This window comes from Exserohilum turcica (genome assembly GCF_000359705.1).
Source record: "Exserohilum turcica Et28A unplaced genomic scaffold SETTUscaffold_14, whole genome shotgun sequence".
Lineage (NCBI taxonomy): Eukaryota > Fungi > Ascomycota > Dothideomycetes > Pleosporales > Pleosporaceae > Exserohilum > Exserohilum turcicum.
Window position 1 is genome coordinate 77,793 of NW_007359959.1, and position 11,018 is coordinate 88,810.

Sequence of the window (11,018 nt, forward strand, 5' to 3'; positions counted from 1 at the left end):
ACTAAATTAATTGTTAGAATCGCTACTATCACTTGCACTATCTATCTTAACTACGCAGGTACGAGCGTTGTGTCTAGTCTGCTTGCAACGCCCGCACCGCCGCTCTCCTCGCACCCTCTTCGACGCACTCTCACCATCACCACGACTGCTACCCGCCTGTTCAGCTAATACTTCTTGTACTTCGCCTATAGTAAGAGTCTCTTCTGTCCGTACGTATCGCCGCTTGCGGCTTTTACGCTTATTTAACAAGTTAAGAGCCGCTCAAAGCGTACCCATTTCCTCCATCATAAGCGTCATTTTATGTGCCATTTGCTGGGCCCCCTTACTTAGCTACGCGATCTGCTTAGTGAGTGAATTGGCAGAAGACCCACGGCGTTTTCTCACGCTCTCTTGAATGAGACTAATTTGAGACTTAACTTCGCGCGCGTTGCGTGGTGTCTGCGCCTGCCAGGTGGCTACCTGTTGTGGTGATTGTACAGGTGTCTGCACCACCACATCAAGCTTAGATAGCACAGCCTGTGAGTCGTGTGGGACTAGACCAGCGCCTCTAAAGCTAGCTTGGATATTCTCCTTCGTGATAGACTGCTTAAAAGCAGTCTTAAAGGCTAGTAGGAAGGTCTCTTTGCTGATATAGTGGGTGCGGTTGCGTGCTAAGCCTGAAATAGCGTCGCCATACTTGCGCTTCAATGGCGAGAAGCAGGCGACGTCAAGGGGCTGCAATAGGTGAGACGAGTGCGCAGGCATGTAGAGAAGCACAATATTCTTCTCCTTGCAAAGATCTTAGAAATCGACAGAGCAGTAGCTCTTATGGCCATTAATAATAAGCAGTTAATACCTACCTATAGTAGAGCTCTTTGTATGGGTATCAAAGTGCTCTAACTAGGCAAGACCAAGATAATTATTCGTCTAGCTATTAGGACTAACTTCAAGAACCCAGTTAGCAAGCAAATTCTTAAACTAGACGTTAATAAGCAGCTTGCCCGCGAAGACAACGAAAGGTAGTATTCAGCGACCTAACGCGCCCACGCCTTAGATCACAGTAACCTACTTATAGTTGCCTAGCTATATCTGCTTCTTTTTCCTATATCCTTCTAATGCTATAATAACTAACTCTGATAAAATCTTGCCTATTATAAAGCTAGTTTCGTTAAAGTTGTAGGTATCATCGTCCACAATACCCCACTTCTGCCTTGTCGCCTGGACTAAGTTGAACCAGCGCTAGATAGCCACTAGGTCCTCGCAGGCGGCTCGCTGGTGATTATAGGGACGGCTCTAGCGCGTACGGAGCTCAGCAGTCCGACTAACAAAGTTGTCAACCCAATTCTTGCCAACAGGGTTGCCACCACGCTCCTCTAATAGTTTATTAGCCATTACTCGAACGTCAAGCTTTGTAGGCGCAAATCCTTGCGCAGACTCTTCAAGAATACGCTCAACTATAGCCTCCTCTTCTAGCTTATCTAGACGCTTCGATTTCGGCTCGCAGTCGCGTTGAGGGCGCTTTCTAGCGCGTTGATCAGATAGAGTTCTTTGTAGGACGTTGTAGATAGTAGCAGCATAGTTTACACTCTAAACACGTTGCAACTAGACATTAAAAAGAGCAAGTTAAAGATTAGATTTAGAATATATTAATAGACAGTTCTGTTGTCAAGACATCACGCGTTATAGTGATAAAGTTGTTAGGCTAGTGGGGCGTTAGCGACTCGCTTGGGTTAGCGACTCACTTGTGAACCACGTTAAGTCTAATATACATTATAGATCTATCTTTAATCTCTTAGCTCTCACTGTTATAGTATACCTTTACTAGTTAGATCACGTGATATATAGAAGAGTCTCATTTTTTAGAGTATATTTATTTCTCGCTAAGAATAGAAGCTAATATTTAGTGTACCAGCCCTTAGCTTCTACTACAGCTCAAGGATCACGACAGAGACACGTATATGACTAGCAAAGTACAAGACAAGTCTAAGGATAAGAATAAAACCTAAGGAAAGTTTAATAACAGTCTTTCCGCAGAAGAACGCAAGAAGCGTTACAATAGTAAGGCATGCCTCCGCTATAGCAAAGTAGGACACTTCCGCAGGGACTGCCTGAAGAACGAAGTCAAGCAAGGAGCATTTAAGATTGGGATGCTACGGATAGCAACACCTTACCTAACTAAGTAGCTAGACGAGACTCTTAGCGACCTAGACCTGTACGACGAAGCAAGACAAGCCACTAATGAGGCCTTTAAGCTAGTACAAGAGGCAATAGGACTCTAAGACTTCAAGTAGGACGACCTACTACTAATAGATTAGCAGGTTAAAGGGGCCGAAGTACTACGCTGCCTAAGAAACTAACAGTGCTAGATTTGTAGAATTACTAGGCACTAAGCTAACAATTGCGACATTAAAGGACAAGTTATAATCACAGGGCCTAGAGCAGAGGAAATTGCCTGCAAGGCTGCCTAAGAACAACCTAGGTTTAAGGAACCTAATAACAAGGAGACGCCTTAGACGTTCAAGGAACGAATAGAGCAACATGAGAACCTATGTTAGGTCGACTGCCTAAGATAGTGCGATTAACACTTAAGGAAGCGAGAAGCGACTAGGGACAACGAGGACGATTGCTGCCACACGAATTTATGGCATAACGAGTGTTGAGTACCGCATTATTACATGCACTAGCTAGGAGAGAAAGAAGCTTATAAGGAGCTATGCTAGATCAACTGTACGACTAATTGCTAGTTCTACTAGGTACAACAACGGAATGCTTAAAAGGTAGACAACTACTACTATAGCACGATATCCGCTAAGGAATGCAAAATAAAGAACTACAGGATACACAGAGCTGCAAGACTAAGAGTCACGACGACTAGGGTACCTAGGCAGGAACAAGAGAAGTCTAACAAGGACAAGAGCCACGAACAACTCTTATAGACGCATTGCAGGAAGCGATGCGCCTTCTACTAACAATAGTTTAAAGATGCTTAAGGAGTGAACGACTATCTCTATAGCACCTTGTTAGCAAATATTTGTAAAGTAATAGATTGCCTAATTTACAAAGTAAAGAAGCCAAGACTAACAAGGGAGGTAGCGAAGCAGGAAATTCCGCACTAGAACACCTATTAGAGCTTCTGTTACGACGACTAGTGTACGATACACTATTCCGCCAAAGCAGGCGAAGGCTACTTTCCTACATAGAGGAAAGGTAGGCAGTTAAAAAACTAGGATGCTACTAGGGACAGGGTCACGCTAGTAAAGGCAGTCCTAAAACGACCCTTAAAGAAGTACGCGAACTAGAAGCGCAAGATTTGCAGCTGTAGGCTACAGTACTTATAGACGGACACGAGGTGACAGCGCTCATAGACAGTGGGGCCGCACGAACCGTTATCTCACCCCAAGTGGTGGAGAAGAATAATATACCCTATTAGACTAAGAAGGTGCTAATGCGAGTGGTATTAGCCAACGACAGTCCCACAACACACGGGAACGGCTAGATCCAACTTAAGACTAAGGTAGTAACGTTACGCCTGGCTAGTCAAGAAAGCCAAGAACGAATTAGCATTATGGATCTTGGAGAAACAGAGATGATAATTAGCTACGACTAGTTGTTAGAACATAACTCTGCTATTAATTAGCAAAAGAAGACGTTGCTTAGCTAAGAACCTGTGCACAAGGTTGCTGGAGCTAGACGTAAAGAGATGCGCCCGATTATCCAGAGCTTACCCCAGGACGGGAGGATAGGCTAGATCTCGCCGCATAAGATCGCGAGAATCTATGCGAAGGACCCTTAGAGAGTAGGAGTTATCTAGATACAGCAGGTCGCGACTATAAAGGAAGGACTAGTACCACAGGTTGCGCCCACGAAGGACGAACTACTATTGGCGATTCTAGCAGAATACTAAACACGAGAGTTTAAGGAACTATTTGAGGAAAACGAAGCAACAGACTTAGCAAAACACCAGAATTAGGATCACGAGATTATCTTAGAGAAAGGAGCGAGGTTGAGCCTAGGAGGGATGTACCCTATAGCGCCTGAGCACAATGCTAAGCTATAGAATTACCTCTAGAAGAACTTAAAAAAGGGATTTATCTAACTGAGATCAGGCCTAATGGCCTCACCTATATTATTCGTAAAGAAGCCTAACAGGAAGTGGCGACTATGTGTTGACTTTAGGAGGTTGAATAGCGTTACTTGGAAGAACTGATATCCCCTACCACTTATTATAGAGCTTATAGATCGACTCTAGGGAGCTAAGTGGTTTACGAAGTTCGACGTTTGAGAAGGATTTTACTAAATTAGAATTAAAGAAGGTCACAAGTGGATAATAGTGTTTAAAACAAAGTACGAACTCTTTGAGTATATATTTATTCTATTTGGATTAATAAATGCGCTAGCAACCTTTTAATTAGTTATTAACAACGCGCTCTACGAATACCTCAGAATCTTTGTTACCGCGTATCTAGACGATGTACTAGTGTACTCTAGCGGCACACGCGAAGAATATTTTAAGCATGTTAAGAAGGTATTATAGAAGCTTAAGAAATATAAGCTATACTTTTAACTAGCAAAATGTGATTTTATACTTAGGAAACGAAATTCCTTAGATTTATTATCTTAACTAAAGGAGTGAAAATAAACCTAAAGAAGATATAGACTGTGCAGGAATAGCTAAAACCTGATATAGTTAAGGATGTTTAATCCTTCTTAGGATTTGCAAACTATTATTAAAAGTTTATAAAGGTTTACTTGAAGATCACAGCACCTCTTACAGAGATTACGAAAAAGGAAATAGGTTTTAAATAAGAATAGGAACATTAGGAGGCTTTTAATTAAATTAAGCAGATATTCCTAGAGGCGCCAGTACTTAAGATGTACAACCCTCAACGACCTACTAGAGTTAAGACCGACGCGTCTTACTACGCACTTGGAGCTGTGTTGTTACAGCAGTGCCTAGATAAGAGATAGAGACTAGTGTTCTACTATTTACGGAAGTTCTTAGGAGCAGAACTTAATTACAATATTTACAATAAGGAACTACTTAGAGTAGTTAATGACTTTAAATAATAGAAAGCGTACCTATTAGGACTCCCTAACACGATTAAGGTTTTTACTAATTGCTAAAACCTGATAAGTTTTATAACAACTAAGAAACTTAACTAACAACAAGTCTAATAGGTAGAGACGCTTGCTTAGTTCGACTTCAAGATGTCGCACCGCGCAGGAACGCTTAATAGAGCAGCAGACGCTTTAAGTAGAAGGTCTGATTTGCGCGAAGAGGGTCATAAGGAACCACATAACGCCCTACTTAAGACGATGCCCGACAGCAGTCTAAAGTACAACCAGCCAGAACTAGCTAAAGTAGCTAAGGTGGCCAAGCAGGTAGAAACGCTACAGCAGCAATAGCAGCAGAAAGCCACGGAATAGATCCCTAAGGAAGGAGAAAATAATCTCGCTAGACTATTACTAAATAAGCGAGAACTTTAGGATCTAAATAAGGTATATATACCTAAATATATAAGATCGAGTCATATTAAAGAACTGCACAAGTCCAAGGAATACAGACATGCAGGAGTCGACAAAATAGTTAGACGACTATCTAAGGTGTTTGCAATACCACGTATGCGTACGAAGGTGCAGGAAATAATAGGCAACTGTTTAGCATGTTACTAAAACAAGCCTAAGAGACATAAGCCCTACGGCCTGTTACAACCCTTACAGCCACCATCTAGACTATAGACAAGTGTAACAATAGACTTTATAGTAAAGCTCCTAAAATCAAGAGAACCAGGATCTAAACAATTATGCGACATAGTCCTAGTTATCGTATGTTAATTAACTAAAGGAGCAAAGTTTATGCCTATAGAAGAGACAATTACAGCAGACAAATGCGCGTACGAAGTTTCTAAGGCAATAGTGTTAGAGCATAGGATACCTAAAGAGTTCATCACTAATCGTGATAAACTGTTTACGTCTAAATACCAGAGCAAGTTCTTAGCAAAGTTAGGTGTTAAGAAGAAGCTTTTAACAAGCTTTCACCTAGAAATAGACAGCTAGATAGAAAGAATAAACTAGACATTAGGGCAGTACTTACAAATGTACGCCAACAAATTGCAAGACAACTAGGTAGAGTTGCTACTAATAGCGCAATTAGCCTATAATAGCACGAAATCCGCAATAACAAAACATTCGCCGCACTACGCGAACTACAGATATAAGCTAGTTGCTTATTAAGATCTAAAGGACATTAAAAGTATCGCGGTAGGAGCAGACGACAAAGCGAAGCTTATGCGAGAACTGCATAAAGAATTAAGCAAGAACATAGCTTAATAAAACCTTACAACATCTAAAGCAGCGAATAAACTAAGAATTAAGGGACTAACCTTTGAGAAGGGGGACAAAGTTTCCCTATTACGACAAAACCTAAAAACTAAACGACTATACAGAAAATTAGATAACTTCTAAGTAGGACTATTTAAGATCCTAGAGGAAATAGGAAAAGTAAACTATAAGTTAAAACTCCTATAAGGCATGCGAATCTACCCTGTCTTTCACAAGAAACTCCTAGAACTAGCACCTCTAGATGCTAAGCTAGCAACAGACATAGAGCTTAAAGACGACGAGTACGAGGTCGAAGAAATCAAGGACCTGCGGAAAATCGGTAGTTAGTGGAAGTACTTAGTCAAGTGGCAAGGATGGCTAGAAAGCCATAACACTTAGGAACCTAAAGGAAACCTGACGAACTGCAAGTCACTAGTACGTGAATACTACTAGAAGCACCTAGAGAAGCGAGGGGTACCCCCTTAGAGAAAAGGAAGGAATAGTTAAAAGAAGGATCGAAGGAGTAAGCCTGTAACCAGCCTAGATTAGCCGACGGTTCGAATAGCGGTGGTTCGACAACAGGAAGGCCCGTACCCAAGGCAGAGTTCCCCTTAGCCTGCTCTTTCGCCCGATTCTGAAAGTTCAAAATAACAAGATCCTAATTAGCAAACTCTTGCTCTCGCGCCTTAGTCTCTAGAAGTTCACGTCAAAGACAAGAAGTTTCTACAGCCGCGCAAGAAGCCTTAGCAGCGGCTAGGGCCTAACGCTCTTTAGCGCGCGCAATCTCTAATCGTTTTTTGCGCTTCTTAGCTTAAACCTTCTCCTATTCCTCCTTAGACATAAAAAGACTATACGCAGCAGCAATAGAAATACAGCTAGCATAACGCCTAGTGGCAGTATCCACAAAACAATAAAGGTTCTTCTCTTTACAGCGCTTATAACAAAAGGTCATTTCGTTCCCCTACTCTTTTACACAGTTAGCACGAGCGCGACGCTTAGAAGTTAAGTCCTAAGCACAAATATAGCAAGAAGATTAGACCTTAGGCATAGTTAGGAAGGCTACAAGGCAGAGACGGCTACAACAAGTGGGCAGGCTCTAACCTTATATACAGCCAGCGTCTTAACACGCGGCACGGGAAAACGATATTCTAGGGTATCAAGACAATAGCCCTATGAGGGGAGGTAATGTTACGAGTAATAAAAAGGATTCTTTCCTTAATAAGTAACGAGACGGCTAAAGGCCTATAGACGTCCACGTCAAAAGGTAATAATCATCGCGGGGCGAGGATCACGTGATTGAAATCACGCTAAGACGACCGTCAGACGCTAGTATGTAATAGCAGCAATCCTCTAATAGCAGCCATTAGGACATCAGGCCAAGCAACAGAAAAGTCGTAATAGCAGTGATGGCAGGACTAGAAGCAATGAGGATATAAGAATAGATAGATTTCATTATTACTCTCGTTGTAGTTAACTTAAATTGTACTTTCTTACTAGTACTATTACTTCACAAGATAGTTATATGTTAGTCTATCTAATAGATTAGCGTTGTCAAACCCCGGTTACATCTATAACTCTTTTCCACTACGAATCGCCGGACAACCTCACGGAGCTCTTCACACCATCTCACTCGCCCTAACCCGGACCGAGCTTAGAGAAGTATCAGCACCTAACCCCGTGTAACAAGTATAGACTATTCTATAATACAAAAGAACCCTTTAAGTATTATGCTTTAGGATAAGAATTTTACTCTTTTAAAGCTTAGCTAAAATAAAGAGATACTACTAAGTTACTACTCTAATAAGAAGAGAAATAAGAGTAGAGAGAAAGTAATTACCTAACGTGTTCCACAAGTGAGTCGCTAACCCAAGCGAGTCGCTAACGCCCCACTAGCCTACTAACTTCATTACTATAACGCGTGATGTCTTAAGAACGTAACTATCTATTAATATATTCTAAATCTAATCTTCAACTTGCTCTTTTTAACGTCTAGTTATAATATATTCAAATTATAAACTGTGCTACCACAATTTACAACGTCCTAGAAAGAACTCTATCTAATTTACGCGCTAGAAAGCGCCCTTAACGCGACTATAAGCTAAAATTAAAGCGTCTAGATAAGCTAGAAGAGGAGGCTATAGTTAAGCGTATTCTTAAAGAGTCTGCGTAAGGATTTACGCCTACAAAGCTTAAAATTTAAGTAATAGCTAATAAACTATTAGAGGAGCGTAGTAGCAACCCTATTAGCAAGAATTAAGTTAACAACTTTGTTAAGCGGACTCCTAAGCTCTATACGCGCTAGAGCTGTCCCTATAATTACTAGCAAGCCACCTATAAGGATCTAGTAGCTATCTAGCGTTAGTTCAACTTAGTCTAGGTGATAAGGTAGAAGTAGGGTATTGTAGATAACAATATCTACAACTTTGATAAGACTAGCTTTATAATAGGTAAGATTTTATTATATTTAGTTATTATAGTATAAGAAGGATATAAGAAAAGGAAGTAGATACAGCTAAGCAACTATAAGTAGGTTACTATAATCTAAGGCGTAGGCGCGTTAGGTTGCTAAGTACTACCCTTTGTTATCCTTATAGGCAAGGTGCTTATTAACGTCTAGTTTAAGAATTAGCCTACCAACTAGGTTCTTAAAGTTAGTCTTAATAGCTAGACAAATAATTAGCTTAGTCTTGCCTAGTTAGAGCACTTTAATACCTATACAAAGCGCTCTGCTATAGGTAGATATTAACTACTCATTATTAAAAGCTATAAGAGCTACTGCTCTATTAATTTCTAAGATCTTTGTAAGGAGAAGAATATTATGCTTCTCTATATGCCTGCGCACTCGTCTTACTTATTACAGCCTCTTAACGTTGCCTACTTCTCGCTATCAAAGCGCAAGTATAGTAACACTATTTTAGGCTTAGTACGCAACTACACCTACTATATTAATAAAGAGACCTTCCTACTAGCCTTTAAGACTGCTTTTAAGCAGTCTATTACAAAGGAGAATATCTAAGCTAGCTTTAGAGGCGCTAGTCTAGTCCCACATAACCTATAGGCTGTGCTATCTAAGCTTAATGTGGTAGTGTAGATACCTATATAATTACCGCAATAGGTAGCTGCCTAGTAGGCGCAGACACTACGCAACGCGCGCGAAGTTAAGTCTTAAATTAGTCTTATTTAAGAGAGCGTAAGAAAACGCTATAGGTCTTCTACTAATTTACTTACTAAGTAGATTGCGTAGCTAAGTAAGAGCGCCTAGGATATAGCACATAAAATAACGCTTATAATAGAGGAAGTAAGTACGCTTAAAGCAGCTCTTAATAAGTTAAATAAGCGTAAAAGCTATAAGTGGCGATATATATAGACAGAAGAGACTCTTACTATAGGCAAAGTACAAGAAGTCTTAGCTAAATAGGCAAGTAGTAGTTATAGTAATAGTAAGAGTGCGTTAAAGAGGGTGCAAGGAGGGTAGCAGTGCAGGCGTTGCAAGTAGACTAGACACAACGCTTATACCTGTGTAGTTAAGATAGGTAGTGTAAGTAATAGTAGCAATTCTAATAATTAATTTAGTGTATTGCAATATTTATTAACTATAATAAAAAACTATAATGAAGTGTTCATGTAGATGTAGTAATGGGGCGTTAGCGACTTGCTTGGGTTAGTGACGTACTTGTGAACCACGTTATATTATAAAGCGCTATTAAGTACACTTATAGAATAACACAATATAGAACATGTATAATGTATATATATATTATCTAGATTAAACTGATATATCAGTACTACTTTTATAGTGAATATCTATTATAGCTATAGCTATCAGTAGTCTATTAAGTGGAAAAAATACAACTATTGAGTCTTTTTATCTTAGGATCTTTGTAATAGGCGGGCCCAACGGGCCAAGCGTACGACTACTTACGCCATCCATAGCCAAAAAGGCATTAAGAAGACTTCAAGCTTCTTGAAGTCCAGGTAGTCGTATAGATATACTCGATCACACACACACTTAGGCGTAGCCTCTTACAATCTTATATTGTAAGTAATACAATTCTACGCTATATTGTATTCGTAGAATATAAGAGTAGAAGTACTAGTAGTAGTAGTAGTAGTAGTAGAAGTAGTGGTAGTAAGTAACTTAAAGAGTTCTTCTTTTAATAATTAACATGTCACCTTTTTCCTTATATATTGTCTTACTATTTTAACTATTACTTTAGAATCTATTTAATATTCATAAAACCTTTAGAGAATAGATATATTTTACACCTATCTAGTATTAGTATGATTAATAAATGTATGAATATATATATATAGAATATTACTAAGTATGTTAAAAACATATCCTTTGAGCTCAAAGTAAACCATGTAGCCATTACTTTGAATTATACTTAAACCAACTTTTTAATTTAATTTTAAGATAACGTATTCCATCACCGAGCGGGCCACATCACCGAGTGTGCCACTTTTTCTTGGCATCACGAACTTCATGTACGAAAACTTAGATTACTCTACACTAGCTATAGATGCTTCGTACGACTTACTTGTATCTAAAAAGAGAATTCTTCTTCTACATTCTTTCGTGGCACGTACGAGAGTTATGGCCTGTCCTCCCACAGGTTCTACAGTGCCGTTGACCTAGTAGGGCCCTTTCTTAACTACCCTCACCACGTGCCTTCTTTGATGTCCGTACGACCAGCAGAACTACTTTCAGCTACCTG